Here is a 13,590-nt window from a genome sequence, read left to right on the forward strand (position 1 = left end):
TCTCTACTAAAAATACAAAAATTAACCAGGTGTGGTAGCACACACCTGTAGTCCCAGCTACTTGGGAGACTGAGGTAGGTAAATTGTTTGAACCCAGGAGGGGGAGGTTGCAGTGAGCCAAGACTGTACCACCGCACTCCAGCCTGGGTGACAGAGTAAGCCTCCATCTCCAAAAATAATAATTTTTTTTAAAATTTATATGACGCCAAAAAAGAGCCTAAATAGCCAAGGAAATCCCAAGCAGAAAGAACAAAGCTGGAGGCATCACACTACCCAACTTCAAACTAAACTATAGGGCTTCTATAACCAAACAGCCTGGTACTAGTACAAAAACAGACACATATACCAATGGAACAGAATAGAGAGCTCAGAAATAAAGCCACACACCTACAACTACCTGATCTTTGACAAAGTCAACAAAAACAAACAGTGGGGAAAGGACTCCCTATTCAATAAATGGTGCTAGGATAATTGGCTAGCCATAGATATAAGATTGAAACTGGACCCCCTCTTTACACCATATACAAAAATCAACTCAAGATGGATTAAAGACTTAAATGTAAAATGCAAACCTATAAAATCCCTGAAAGACAACCTAGGCAATACCAGTCTGGACATAGGAACATGAAAAGATTTCATGACAAAGACGCAAAAAGCAATTACAACAAAAGCAAAAATTGACAAGCAGGATCTAATTAAACTAAAGAGCTTTTGCACAGCAAAAAGAACTATCAACAGAATAAACAGACAACCTACAGAATGGAAGAAAATTTCTGCAAACTATGTATCCAATAAAGGTCTAATATCCAGCATCTATAAAGGAACTTAAACAAAATTGTAAGAAAAAAAAACCCCATTAAAAAGTGGGCAAAAGACATGAACAGACACTTTTCAAAAGAAGACATACATGAGGCCAACAAGCGTATGCAAAAAAGCTCAATATCACTGATTATTAGAGAAACGCAAATCAAAACTACAATTAGATACCATCTCACATGAGTCAGAATGGCTATTACTAAAGAGTCAAAAAAATAAATAACAGGTGCTGGTGAGGTTGTGGAGAAAAGAGAACACTTTTACACTACTGGTAGGAAAGTAGTGTGGTGATTCCTTAAAGAATGAAAATCAGAACTACCATTTAACCCAGCAATCCCATTACTAGGTATATACCCAAAAGAATATAAATCATTCTATGATAAAGACACATGCATGCCTATGTTCACTGCAGCACTATTCACAATAGCAAAGACATGGAATCAACCTAAATACCCATCAATGGTAGACTGGATAAAGAAAATGTGATACATAAATACCATGGAATACTATACAGCCATAAAAAAGAATGAAATCATATCCTTTGCAGGAACATGGATGGAACTGGAGGCCATTATCCTTAACAAACTAACACAGGAACAGAAAACAAAATACTGCATGTTCTCACTTGTAAGTGGAGGCTAAATGATGAGGACACATGGACACATAGAGGGGAACAACAGAAACTGGGGTCTAGCAGAGGGTGGAGGGTGGGAGGAGGGAGAGGATCAGAAAAAATAACTAATGGGTACAAAGCTTAATACCTGAGTGATGAAGTAATCTGTAAAACAAAGCCCCATGACACAAGTTTACCTATGTAAGAAACCTGCACATGTACCCCTGAATTGAAAATAAATGTTTTTCAAAAATAAAATAAAGTATAACTAATAAGTAATTTAAAACTTCTAGCCCTGGCCAGGTGCAGTGGCTCATGCCTGTAATCCCAGCACTTTGAGAGGCCGAGGCGGGCGAATCATGAGGTCAGGAGATCGAGAACATCCTGGCTAACACGGTGAGACCCCGTCTCTACTAAAAATACAAAAACTTAGCTGGGCGTGGTGGCGGACACCTGTAGTCCCAGCTACTCGGGAGGCTGAGGCAGGATAATGGCATGAACCCGTGAGGCGGAGCTTCCAGTGAGCCGAGATTGTGCCCCTGCACTCCAGCCTGGGCAACAGAGTGAGACTCCATCTCAAAAAAAAAAAAAAAAAGAAAAAAGAAAGAAAGAAATTCTAGCTTCACAGGTACCTTGTAAAATTATAAAAGCATATAAGTAAGGTGCTCAATAATAGCAACCAATTGTCATTATTGCTACATTATATGCTTGAAAGATAAGTAGCTCTGTCCATTTAGAGGATACAGAATATAATTGCAAGGAGTCCCTTAAAGTAGCTTAGTCATTTAGTCATTTCTACTTATTTGGTCATGATAGTGCCATCTTCTAAGGGTTTTCTTTCCCATTCTCTGACATAAATATTTCCATTGAACTTCCTCCCTTCTTCTTTTATCAGGTTTGTATTAGGAAAAAATATCCAGCCCCCACAATAACCAGACTTTGAGCAATCATACCCATATGATTGCTCCTCCCTGACTGCTCTGACACTTGACCCCTGTAACTTTTATCAAAGGCTTCATCCTTGCAATTATCTGCTCTTCTGTGCGTTCCTTAAAGAACTAAAATCAGAACTACCTACTGTCATTTTTCCCCCTCTACTGGATCATTTTCATCCACCCAAAATATCCTCAAGTATCTGTTTCTCTTGAAAACAATCCCCACCCCTACCTCATTCCTCAAAATCCTTCTTAACTTCACATAATCTTGAAGCTAATGACCTATTTCTCTGTTTCTCTTCACCATTAAACTTCTTGGGGCTGGGTCCAGTGGCTCACACCTGTAATCTCAATACTTTGGGAGGCTGAGGTGAGAGGACAGCTTGAGGCCAGGGGTTCCAGACCAGCCTGGGCAACATAGTAAAACTCCTGTCTCTATTGAAAATACATTTGTTTTTAAATTTATTGAAAGTGTTGTCTATATTAAATTTCTTGAAAGAGTTGCCTATAGTCCCACTTTCTATTTCCTCACCTCACATGCTTCCCTCAGTACTATCCATTTGGAATAATTTTCTTCCACTCAGCTGAGACTTCTCTTGTCAAGGTCAGAAATTAATTCCCTGATACTACATTCATTGAAACCTTTTCTGCTCTTACGTTAACTAACTCCTTAGCAGCTTTTGACAGTTGACGACTTAAATTTCTTTTTAATGTGGTATGTGAAAACGATATACTGGTGATACCTTGATGACTTGGTAGTAAATAATACAAACTCACTCAAAGTAACTTAAATAGAAAAGGATTCATTGGAAAAATGAAAAAATGATTAGGGGCTGGGCATGGGGGCTCAGGTCTGTAATTCTGAGACTGAGATGGAAGGATCACTTTAGGCCAAGAGGTCAGGACCAGCCTGGGCAACATAGTGAAACCTCCATCTCCACACACACAAAAAAAGTTTAATTAAAAGATTAGCAGCTGGGCACAGTGGCTCATGCCTATAATCCCAGCACTTTGGGAGGCCAAGGCGGGTGGATCACAAGGTCAGGAGATTGGGACTATCCTGGCTAATACGGTGAAACCCCGTCTCTACTAAAACTACAAAAGAAAATTAGCCGGGCATGGTGGGGGACACCTGTAGTCCCAGCTACTCAGGAGGCTGAGGCAGGAGAATGGCATGAACCCAGGAGGCCGAGCTTGTAGTAAGCGGCGATTGCGCTACTGCACTCTAGCCTAGGCGACAGAGCAAGACTCTGTCTCAAAAAGAAAAGATTAGCATATTTTAAATTAATACTATTTATTATAACATAGTACATTATAAACTCAAATACAAATTAATATTCGTAATATAGTTCAAATTTCAATCACTTCCTTACATAATTTGACTATTCATATTGACATTTTATAGCTTCGGTGGCTAGAACTAAAATAGAAAAGGGACTGGTCGAGGTGGCTTACGCTTGTTATCTCTGCACTGTAGGAGGCTAAGGTCAGAGGATCGCTTGAGCCCAGGAGTTTGAGATCAGCCTGGAAAACGTAGCAGGACACCATCTTTACAAAAATAAAAATTAAAAATTATAAAATTTTAAAAATAGGCAAGGGCTAAAGGCTGCAACAAAGAAACAAAAATATAAAAAGATTAGTGAAAAGAAGATGTTCACTCCTGTTGCAGTTTTATGTAAGGGGTTTCCTGCAGACTTCATCACGTACTTCAACTCAGATAGCAACTATAGCTCCCATCTGAAGCAGCTATTCCTCATTCTTTTCAGGACCCTGAACCACCAATATGACTACACATTTGATTGGATAATGTAAAAGCAAAAAGTAGCACAGCAAGCAGCCTCTTCCAGTGGGCAGGGTCAGCAGGCCCAAACTCCCACAGACAAGCAAACTGATAAAACCAAGAGTAACACAAAAGGTTTCTAAGCATGAATTGGGGAACAGAAGCAGCAGAGCAGACGATCAGAGCAGCATTCGTTTCTCTCCAAATCTAGAATTTTTAGTTCATATGTACACTAGCCAGTGGTTGTGGACAGTGATTTACTTGATGTAAAGAACTTAATTTCAGTATAAACTGACTTTGAGCAGCACTGGTGATGTTGTATCCTGAGTTGTAGCTGCTGTAACTGTGACTATTAACTGAGATAGTGAAACATGGTGTCTGGCTTTCTACTGCATTTTTTCAAGTGGAAAAGTTAACTAAACGGTTGACACACACAAATTGGGGGAATTTAAAAAATTAAAAAGTAGAAAAGGCACTCTGGAATCCTCTGCATTCTGGAAGTGAAAGAAGAGGTGACACTTTCAAAAAGATAGACCATATAGAAGAAAAGTTCATTGGAATGGAGCAAAGAGGTGAAAGATCCAAGGCAAAGAGTAGGAGGGAGTCTGACCTCACTTTCTGACAGCAGCTAGCCACTAGTAAACTCTTACTCTTGCCATTTTCTTTCTAGACCAGTATAGGGCAATCTTGAATACCACAGTAGTAATAAAATATTTATTCACCCTAACGCTAAATTCCTAAAGTATACATGAAATGCAGTGTCTTATTTCTGTTTGTATGTGCGTGTCTTGTTTTCACAATTTGCAGCCAGAGCAAAACCAAAATTAACTGGAATTCTACAGATCAGAAAATAGGTTATACAGAAACTGAGGTGAGGGAAAATGGTTTGAAGAAGGAAAATGGGTTGCTAAAAAATTAAGCAGAGTTTGAGGTAGAGAAGACAACCAGATAAAAATGTCCAATGGGCCTCTGAAAACAGCACTCTAGAGTTTGGGAGAGGTCACCACTGGCAATGATGTAGAAATTATCTACTGAAACATAATAATTAAAGCCATGAAAGTAGATGGCATTGCCAAGGAAGAATGTGTAAAAAGAACAAAAGAAAGTGTATTAGTCCTTTTTCATACTGCTGTGAAGAAATACCTGAGACTGGATAATTTATAAAGAAAAAGAGGTTTAGTGAACTCACAGTTCCACATAGCTGGGGAGGCCTCACTATCATGGTGAAAGGTGAAGGAGAAGGAAAAGCATGTCTTACACGGCAGCAGGCAAGAGAGGGTATGCAGGGGATCTGCCCGTTATAAAACCACCAAATCTCATGAGACTTATTCACTATCATGAGAACAGCATAGAAAATACTCACTCCTATGATTCAATTACCTTCCACCAAGTCCCTCCCAGGACACATGCCGATTATGGAAGCTACAATTCAAGATGAGATTTAGGTAGGGACACAGGCAAACCATATCAGAGAGCTTGGTACATTTTTAAGGATTTCCAACAGACAGAAAAAAGAGATCTGATTTAAGGGAGGGGAAACATCCACTATTATGCAGCTGCACTACTTGGCCTCTCAGGAGCATGTTTCCCTTTCATTCATTTTTCTCTTTTATTTTTGCTATGCCAATCCCAATTTATTCTATTTTGCCCACTTCACTCTGGGAAGGGTGAGCTACTCCCAGCTCCAGGGGTAAATCCTAATTTACCTAAGCTGATCATTGTACTCCCTTCGTCTTGTCATAGATTGGCATGCATATCTCTATATAATATATGGTTGTATATATTTGTATATGTTATATATAATTGTGTATACGTTTATATATATATACACATAGTAGTTCTGGCTCATGCATTGTGAGAGAAAACCCGCTGTAGAGACTTCTGGGAGAGAGTTTCGCTGCTGAAAGACACATGAGAAATGAAGTTCCCCTTCTTCTGGCTGTTGTTCCTCTTGGAACTGCAGCAGCCATCTTGTGGTACTGAAGAAAACGATCTCAAGATGGCAGAGTAGAAAATGGAAAGGACCTGGGTCCTCAATCACATCATTAAATTGTTGATGAGTTACCCTTGAGACAAAATACTTCAGGACTATGGAAGATAACTTTTCCTCAGTGTTTAAATCAGTCTAGTAAGGATTTTCTGCAGCCCAAAGTGCACATTAATATGTAAAATGCAGCCAGAGTTAAGAAGAGTCAACTTAACCTTATCAAATGTTCCTGATAGTTGAAGAAGAAGAGAAGAGTCATTCTTGGTTTAGGTCCAAATAGAAAGTGAAAAACTCAAAATCCTTAATTTGATTTTAATACATATGTGCTATGTATAACACATATAGCTTAAAAGGACATTTTAGTCATATTTCTTCAAATAAATGAAGAAATATATCAAGTAAGGTTTAATCAGAAAAGAACTATTAGGAGACAGATGATTATGATGACTAGATAGATAGATAGATAGATAGATAGATAGATTCGGTACAGGTATTTGACCTTATCAACTTTGGGAGCTGGTTAAGCAGTCTCTGTAAGGCTGTAGACTTTGCACCTGAAGCTGAAACTCTTAAGTCCATACAGTAGACAGTCGGGAAAGAAGATGGATCTAAAGTGAGGAAGACCAAGAACAGTCTCAAACCCATAAGCACAATTGGAGCCCCTGAGAACACACTGACCAATATGTCATTTCTTGTTTCTTCTCACCTTAAGGAAATACAAGCCCTGCAGAAACAAAGGCCTTTCATCAAGGTGTTAAACACACACACCTGGCCCAGGAGTCAGAAACACTGACTGCAGGGGAGGGTAGAACAGGTGCAGGCCTGGTCACTGACTCATGCCAGGAGGTGATCCAACAGACAAGCAACGAGCTGTCTAGGCCATAAAATGGCTGCATCTTCACTTTTGCCCTCTGAATCTCCCACAAAAATGTCCCTGGTGGCTCACTGTAACTGGCAACACACAGGACAGTAAATTCTGGGAAGTGTAATGTAGACTAGCCAAGTTGACACACTAAAAATTCACCAAAACTTGCCAGGTTCTCATGAAATAAATAGAGTCTATTGTTATCATGGTGTTTCTTTTTCTTAATCTAATAGGACAGTCTTTGGAAAAAACATTTACATATTTAGATGCATGCTTACCAAAGCCTTTTAGTGGCATCTGTTTTGCAAAATATTTGCATCTGCTCAGCATCTTACTATTTTAATTAAATGTTATAAATAAGAGAGCACTTATCGTCTCTGAACTGTATCCTGAACTTTCTTGAATATGCAGATAGTGAGAGATGTCCATTCTGAAGACAGTTGCTTTATAGACATATGCTACTTGTTATGATAGCAGAACACCTTTGCCAAAGTACCATATCCTAGTCTCAATTTTGCCAAATTTATCAAGAATAAATATTATCTCTGCCCTAGAAGACCAATAATGAAGGTTATGCATGATCAAGGTAATGTGAACAAGAATTGTCTAATATATGAAAAATCTATTTTAACAAATATGTTTTTCTGTGTTATAGTGAATGAAAGACTCAGCAGTGAATAAACCATAGACATCAGTAGTAAATACAAAGGTCAAAGTTAAGAAATACACGTATATGTTAAATGAGATTGATGAAGTCAATAATTAACCTGTATCCACTTAGGTCAATTTACCTCTTTGTGTCTCTATTTTCTTATTTACAAAGTGAGATAAATAAAGCAAATTCTAAGATTAACTTCCAACTTGATTCTATATATATTTCTGAATGTATTCATGTATTTAATTCCAGTATTATTTAATACTTTAGGAGTACAGAATAAAACAATTTAAAACATAAAAATACTTATACATAAAATATTTATACATTTGCACAAATATATTGCAAATATATCATTATAACAGAGGCATGAACTACTTTATAATTCTTTGCATAAACTAAAAAATATAAATCCAACCAGAAAAATTTTGCATCAAATGTATCACAGAATATTTTTCTGTTTTGTTGTTGTTGTTTGTTTTGACACAGAGTCACACTTTGTTGCCCAGACTGGAGTGCGGTGGCATCATGTCGGTACAAGTGAGTCCCCTGTCTCAGCCTCCTGAGTAGCTGGGATTACAGGCGCCCACCACCACGCCTGGCTAATTTTTTTGTGTTTTTAGTAGAGATGAGGTTTCACCGTGTTGGCCAGGCTGGTCTCAAACTCCTGACCTCAGGCAATTCGCCTGCCTCTGCCTCCCAAAATACTGGAATTACAGACATGAGCCACTGTGCCCTGCCCTGTGTATATTTTTTTAATTTGTACAAGTTAATTTTAAAATCTGAAGGCCAAAATATACAATGAACAAACAAGACAATGTATTAAACAAGTCTAAATACAATATCAGCTTTGGGAAACAAGAAAAAGTTAATGACAGATAATTGGTTGGGAGGAGATATTTACAATATTTTGAACCAATAAGGAACTAATTTTTAGTATCCCAAAGGAACAATAATTAACACGTAAAAGGAAAATCAATATAAAAATTGGTAAATGATATGAGCAGGCAATCCATAGAAGAAAATAACTCAAAAGAGTATAAAATATATGAAAAGATGTCAAACTCACTGTTAATCGAGAGAAATACAAGTGAAAATAAAAGGGAGAATTTTTAAAATAAAGCAAGATGATGCTACTTTATACTATAAGATTGGGGAAAAAAAAGAAAGTCTGATAATGTCAATCATTGACATGAATAAGGGACTACAGAATCTACAAATGGGAGTGCAGACCGGTGCAGACCCTCTGGAGAGCAATTTGGTAATAGTTTGTCAAATGGAATAATAAAGTAAAACAGACCCTGTGACTGAGTAATCCTATTCCTGGGTACATATGCGAGAATTTTCTTACACAGGCTCAGCCTATAAGCGGACATATGCAAGGATATTAATCTCAGGGTTGTTCGTAGTAATAGGAAGTTAGCTAAACTGGAAAGCTGAATGGAGAACTATACAGTCAAAATAAAAGAATGGGGAGATTTATGAAACCAAAGTAAATATTAAAAACCAAAACACCACTGTTAAAAATTATAAAGAAATTAGAAACAGCATGGGGCAAAACAACCACAGGTGAAAATCAAATCAGCGGCCTAGAGAGAAAGACATAAGAGAATGACTGCAGATGCAAAATTAGAAAAACAGATTGAGGCCAGGCGCGGCGGCTCACACCTGTAATCCCAGCACTTTGGGAGGCCAAGGCGGACAGATCACCGGAGGTCAGGAGTTCAAGACCAGCCTGGCCATCATGGTGAAACCCCGTCTCTACTAAAAATACAAAAATTAGCCGGGCATGGTGGTGCATGCCTGTAATCCCAGCTACTCGGGAGGCTGAGGCAGGAGAATCGCTTGAATCCAGGAGGTGGAGGTTGCAGTGAGCAGAGATCATGCCACTGCACACCAGCCTGGGTGACAGAGTCAGACTCCGTCTCAAAAAAAAAAAAAAAAATAGATTGAAGAAATATATAGAAGATTATAGAAAAAGAGGACAATGAAACAGAAAATATATTCATAGATACTATTTTCTTAAAACAACTTTCATAAATGGAAGAAGTAATGCAATCTGCAGTGTGAAAAAGTATACAGATTATCAACATAAACACATATTCTGGTTAAGTTACTGAAATTAAGAATAAAAAGTTCTTCGTGTTTCCTTACAAAACAACTAACTACATGAGGAAAAAGGCTGTTAACAGCACACGACATAGCAATAGCTACAAAAGGCTGAGGGAAACAAAGTTCGACCTCTGGGCATGATATTCAGTCAAGGGGATACACAGATGAAAGGCAGGTGTCCTAAGACCTCACTGAACTGGGAGAACACTGAAGTCTCTGCAAAATCTATTGGATGACAGAACCGACTCAACCTCGAGATTAAAGTAGAAATTTTGGGTGGCAACTTGGAGCCCTGGGCCCGGCAGCAGCCCCCGCGCGGTGCAGGTGTTCGCTTAGGCCCGAGCACTGGCAGGGACCCCGGGAGGCGGCTAGGCGGGAGCCAGGCTGGCCTGGGAACCCGGCACCTGGAGCCCGGCACCCGGCACCCGATGCCTCCGTAGCCAATGGTGCGCAGCTGACAAGACGGGACCCTCGGGCACCTGGAGACCATGCCAAAGCAGCAGGGCTTCGAGTTCTGGAGTTGCACCCTGGGGCAGGGCCGCGCCATGTGGTGGCCCCCATGGTGACCAGAGCAAGCTGGCCTGGAGGCTGCTGAACCGCCGCCATGGGGCACAGCTGTGCTACACACCCACGCTGCACACCCAGGTATTCAGCCACAACACCAACTACTGAAAGGAAAACCCGTACTGCGAGGTGTACCCTAAGGACCGGGCCCCTCATCCTGCAGTTCTGTGCCAATGACCCTGAGGTGTTAGTTCAGACAGCTCTCCTGGCTCAGGATTACTGTGACGCCATCAACCTGAACTTGGGCCGCCTACAGGTGATAGCCAAGAGAGGTCACTATGGCGCCTACCTGCCAGACGAGTGGGACCTGCTCCAAAGAATGATTGAGCTGACACACGAGAAACTCTGTTCCGGTCACATGCAAAATTCGTGTCTTCCCAGAGATTGACAAGACTATGAGGTACGTCCAGATCCTGGAGAAGGCCAGCTGCCAGTTGCTGACCTTGCATGGGCCTGCCAAGAAGCAGATGGGGCCCCTGTCGGCGGCAGCGTCCTGCGAGCAGTGTGGAAGGCTGTGGCTATCCTTGTGTTTGCAAACGGAAACATCCAGTGCCTGTGGAATGTGGAGGGCTACATTTAGGACACAGGCGTGCAGGGACTCATGAGAGCCGAGGGTAACCCGTACAACCTCTCCCTATTTGAGGGCCGGAGCCCTGTGGTGTGGGAGCTGGCCAGGGAGTACCTGGACATCCTGCAGGAGCACCCCTGGCCACTGTCCTGCGTCAGGGCCCACCTCTTCAAGCTGTGGCACTGCGCACTGCAGGTACATCAGCAGCTGCCAGAGGAGCTGGCCAAGGTGAAGACCCTGGAGGAGGTTGCTGCGTGAGCCAGGAGTTGAAGCTGTGGTGTCAGGAGGAAATATCCAGGCAGGAGGTAGCAAAGACAGCCAGCGACTTGCCCTTCCCCTGGATCTGCCAGCCCTACCTCGGGCCAGGGCCCAGGGAGGTGAGCAAGGAGAAGGTGGGTGTGTGCAACAAGCAGATCCAGGAGGTGGAGTGCTGCACAGACGTCCTGTCCAAGAACAAGCAAAGAAGCAGCCAGGGATCTGCCACAAGACCTTCTACCCTATCTGGAGCTAAAATATGCAAAGTCTGACCAATGTGGAAATGTTACACGGGGAAGGGGAGAGGGGGTGTGGGTCCTTCTTCTTAAAGCTCCCAAAATGGTGGTGGGCTGCTTCCAAGATGGCGGCAAGCCTCTTGTTCTCTGACCTGGGATTCTTGGCCTCACCGATTTCAAGGAATGGAATCTTGGGCCATGTGGTGAGTGTTATAGCTCTATTAGAAGCCGTGGGTCACAGAAGAAAACCATGGAACCCACTGATTAGTGTTCAGCTCCATTAGGACTAACCTGGGCACTTAGCCCTGCGGGAACAATGGCAAGCCTTTAGCCCGATAGGGAGTGGCCATGGGCACCTCACTGGATCAGGAGGCAGCAGACACACTGCTGGATCTGGAGGGATGGAAGTCAGCAGTGGGTCTGCCACTGCACACAGCAGTGGTGGATGGTAAGCAAAAGCTCACCTTGAGCCCTAACAAACATGGACCAGAAGAGTGTGTAGTTGCAAGATTTAATAGAGTGAAAATAGAGCTCCCATAAAATGGGAGGGGACCCAAAGGGGGTTGCCCCTCCCTGTTTGAATGTCTGGGGTTTATATCCCAATCATTGTCCCTCCCTCTGTGCTCTCAGGCGATAGGTGATTGGCTATTTCTTTACCTCCTGTTTTTGCCTAATTAGCATTTTAGTGAGCTCTCTTTACTACCTGATTGGTCGGCTTTGAGCTAAGTTGCAAGCCCCCTGTTTATAGGTGGATGTGGTCGCCTTCCCAGCTAGGCTTAGGGATTCTTGGCCTAGGAAATCCAGCTAGTCCTGTCTCTCAGTAACCCAAAGGGCAACAGGTGTGTGTTCAGCTGTGCTGTGGCTGCTGCAAGAAGCAAGCCTCCAAAGAGACCACGGATTGCTTTTATAAACCAAATTTGAGAAGAGTCTGGCCTGAGCTGCAGGAGCCTCACCTGACAGGGCCTGGAACACCAGGTGGCTTCTCCCAAGTCATGGGAGTGCCCTGGCCTGAAAGCCCCAGAACCCCCAACCCCCAGCACTGTTGCTGGAGACTGCATGTGTCCTACTTGAGGAAATGCCTTTTACTTAGGGAATCTCCCACTACTTAACATGGAAAGATGTGCTCATGTGCTTGCCTTGGCCTACTCTTAGGGCCTGGAAATGTTGCAGCAGGAAGCAGGCCCCAGGCTGGATTAGCGTTGTTCTCCCAATGCATGTGTTCAAAAGTAAACAAATTATTTCAAAGATTAAAAAAAAAAAAAAAAAAACAGAAATCTTGATAAAATGGGAATATTGAATAAATGTATAGAAATAAATTTTCCAATGTAGACATTTTGATTGTAGAATACAATGTATGTGTTGCAAAACTTTACAAATTAACAATATAAGCTAGTTAATAAAATATCAGGAGGGAAAATATGGGAGAGGGACAGAGAATAGTTTACTAAATGTTTTATATTTCATAAAAAAGAGTCATTAGACACTATGTGAATTTTATAAATCAAGAAAGAGTTAAAAAGTATAAAATTTATAAAAATAACTGATATAAGAACTAAAAACAGACCTTTCAGATATCAGAAAAAAATACACAGAGAAAAAGAGAGCAAATCAAAGATAATATATAAAGTAAAAGAGAATATAAAGCATTATAAATAAAAAATAAGATGAAGACTAAACATATCTGTCCTTTTAATAAACATAAATGAGATAAATGCATTTTTTGGTGAGCAATCTTCACTCGCTGCAACCTCTGCCTCCTAGGTTCAAGTGATTCTCCTGCTTCAGCTGCCTGAATAGCTGGGATTACAGGCACACACCACCTTGCCCAGCTAACCTTGCCCGGCTAATTTTTAGTAGAGACAGGGTCTCACCATGTTGGCCAGGCTGATCTCAAACTCCTGACCTCAGGTGATTTGCCCATCTCAGCCTCCCAAAGTGGTGGGATTACAGGCATGAGCCACTGCACCTGGCTTTTTTTTAAATTTGCTTTCTTTTGTCTGTCATATTGATGCAGGATTTTTGCTTCTTAGTTCAGCTAAAATCCAAGTTCTTATCTCATGACCAGGAAAAAATTAGGCACAAGGACACATTGAAGGTTGAGGAGAGCTGATTTATTAGGCAAAAAGAAAGCTCTCAGCAAACAAAAAGGGAGTCCTGCCAACAGGCTCCCACCTCACAGATTGAATACTAGGCCACCACACATG

At 41.3% G+C, this 13,590-nt stretch overlaps 1 pseudogene; it reads left to right on the forward strand.

Annotated features, from left to right (window-relative positions):
* Positions 1 to 9,623: 9,623 nt before the first annotated feature.
* On the forward strand, positions 9,624 to 12,906 carry LOC101019744 (annotated as a pseudogene).
* Positions 12,907 to 13,590: the final 684 nt, after the last annotated feature.

Source organism: Papio anubis, chromosome 5 (genome assembly GCF_008728515.1).
Source record: "Papio anubis isolate 15944 chromosome 5, Panubis1.0, whole genome shotgun sequence".
Classification (NCBI taxonomy): Eukaryota; Metazoa; Chordata; class Mammalia; order Primates; family Cercopithecidae; genus Papio; species Papio anubis.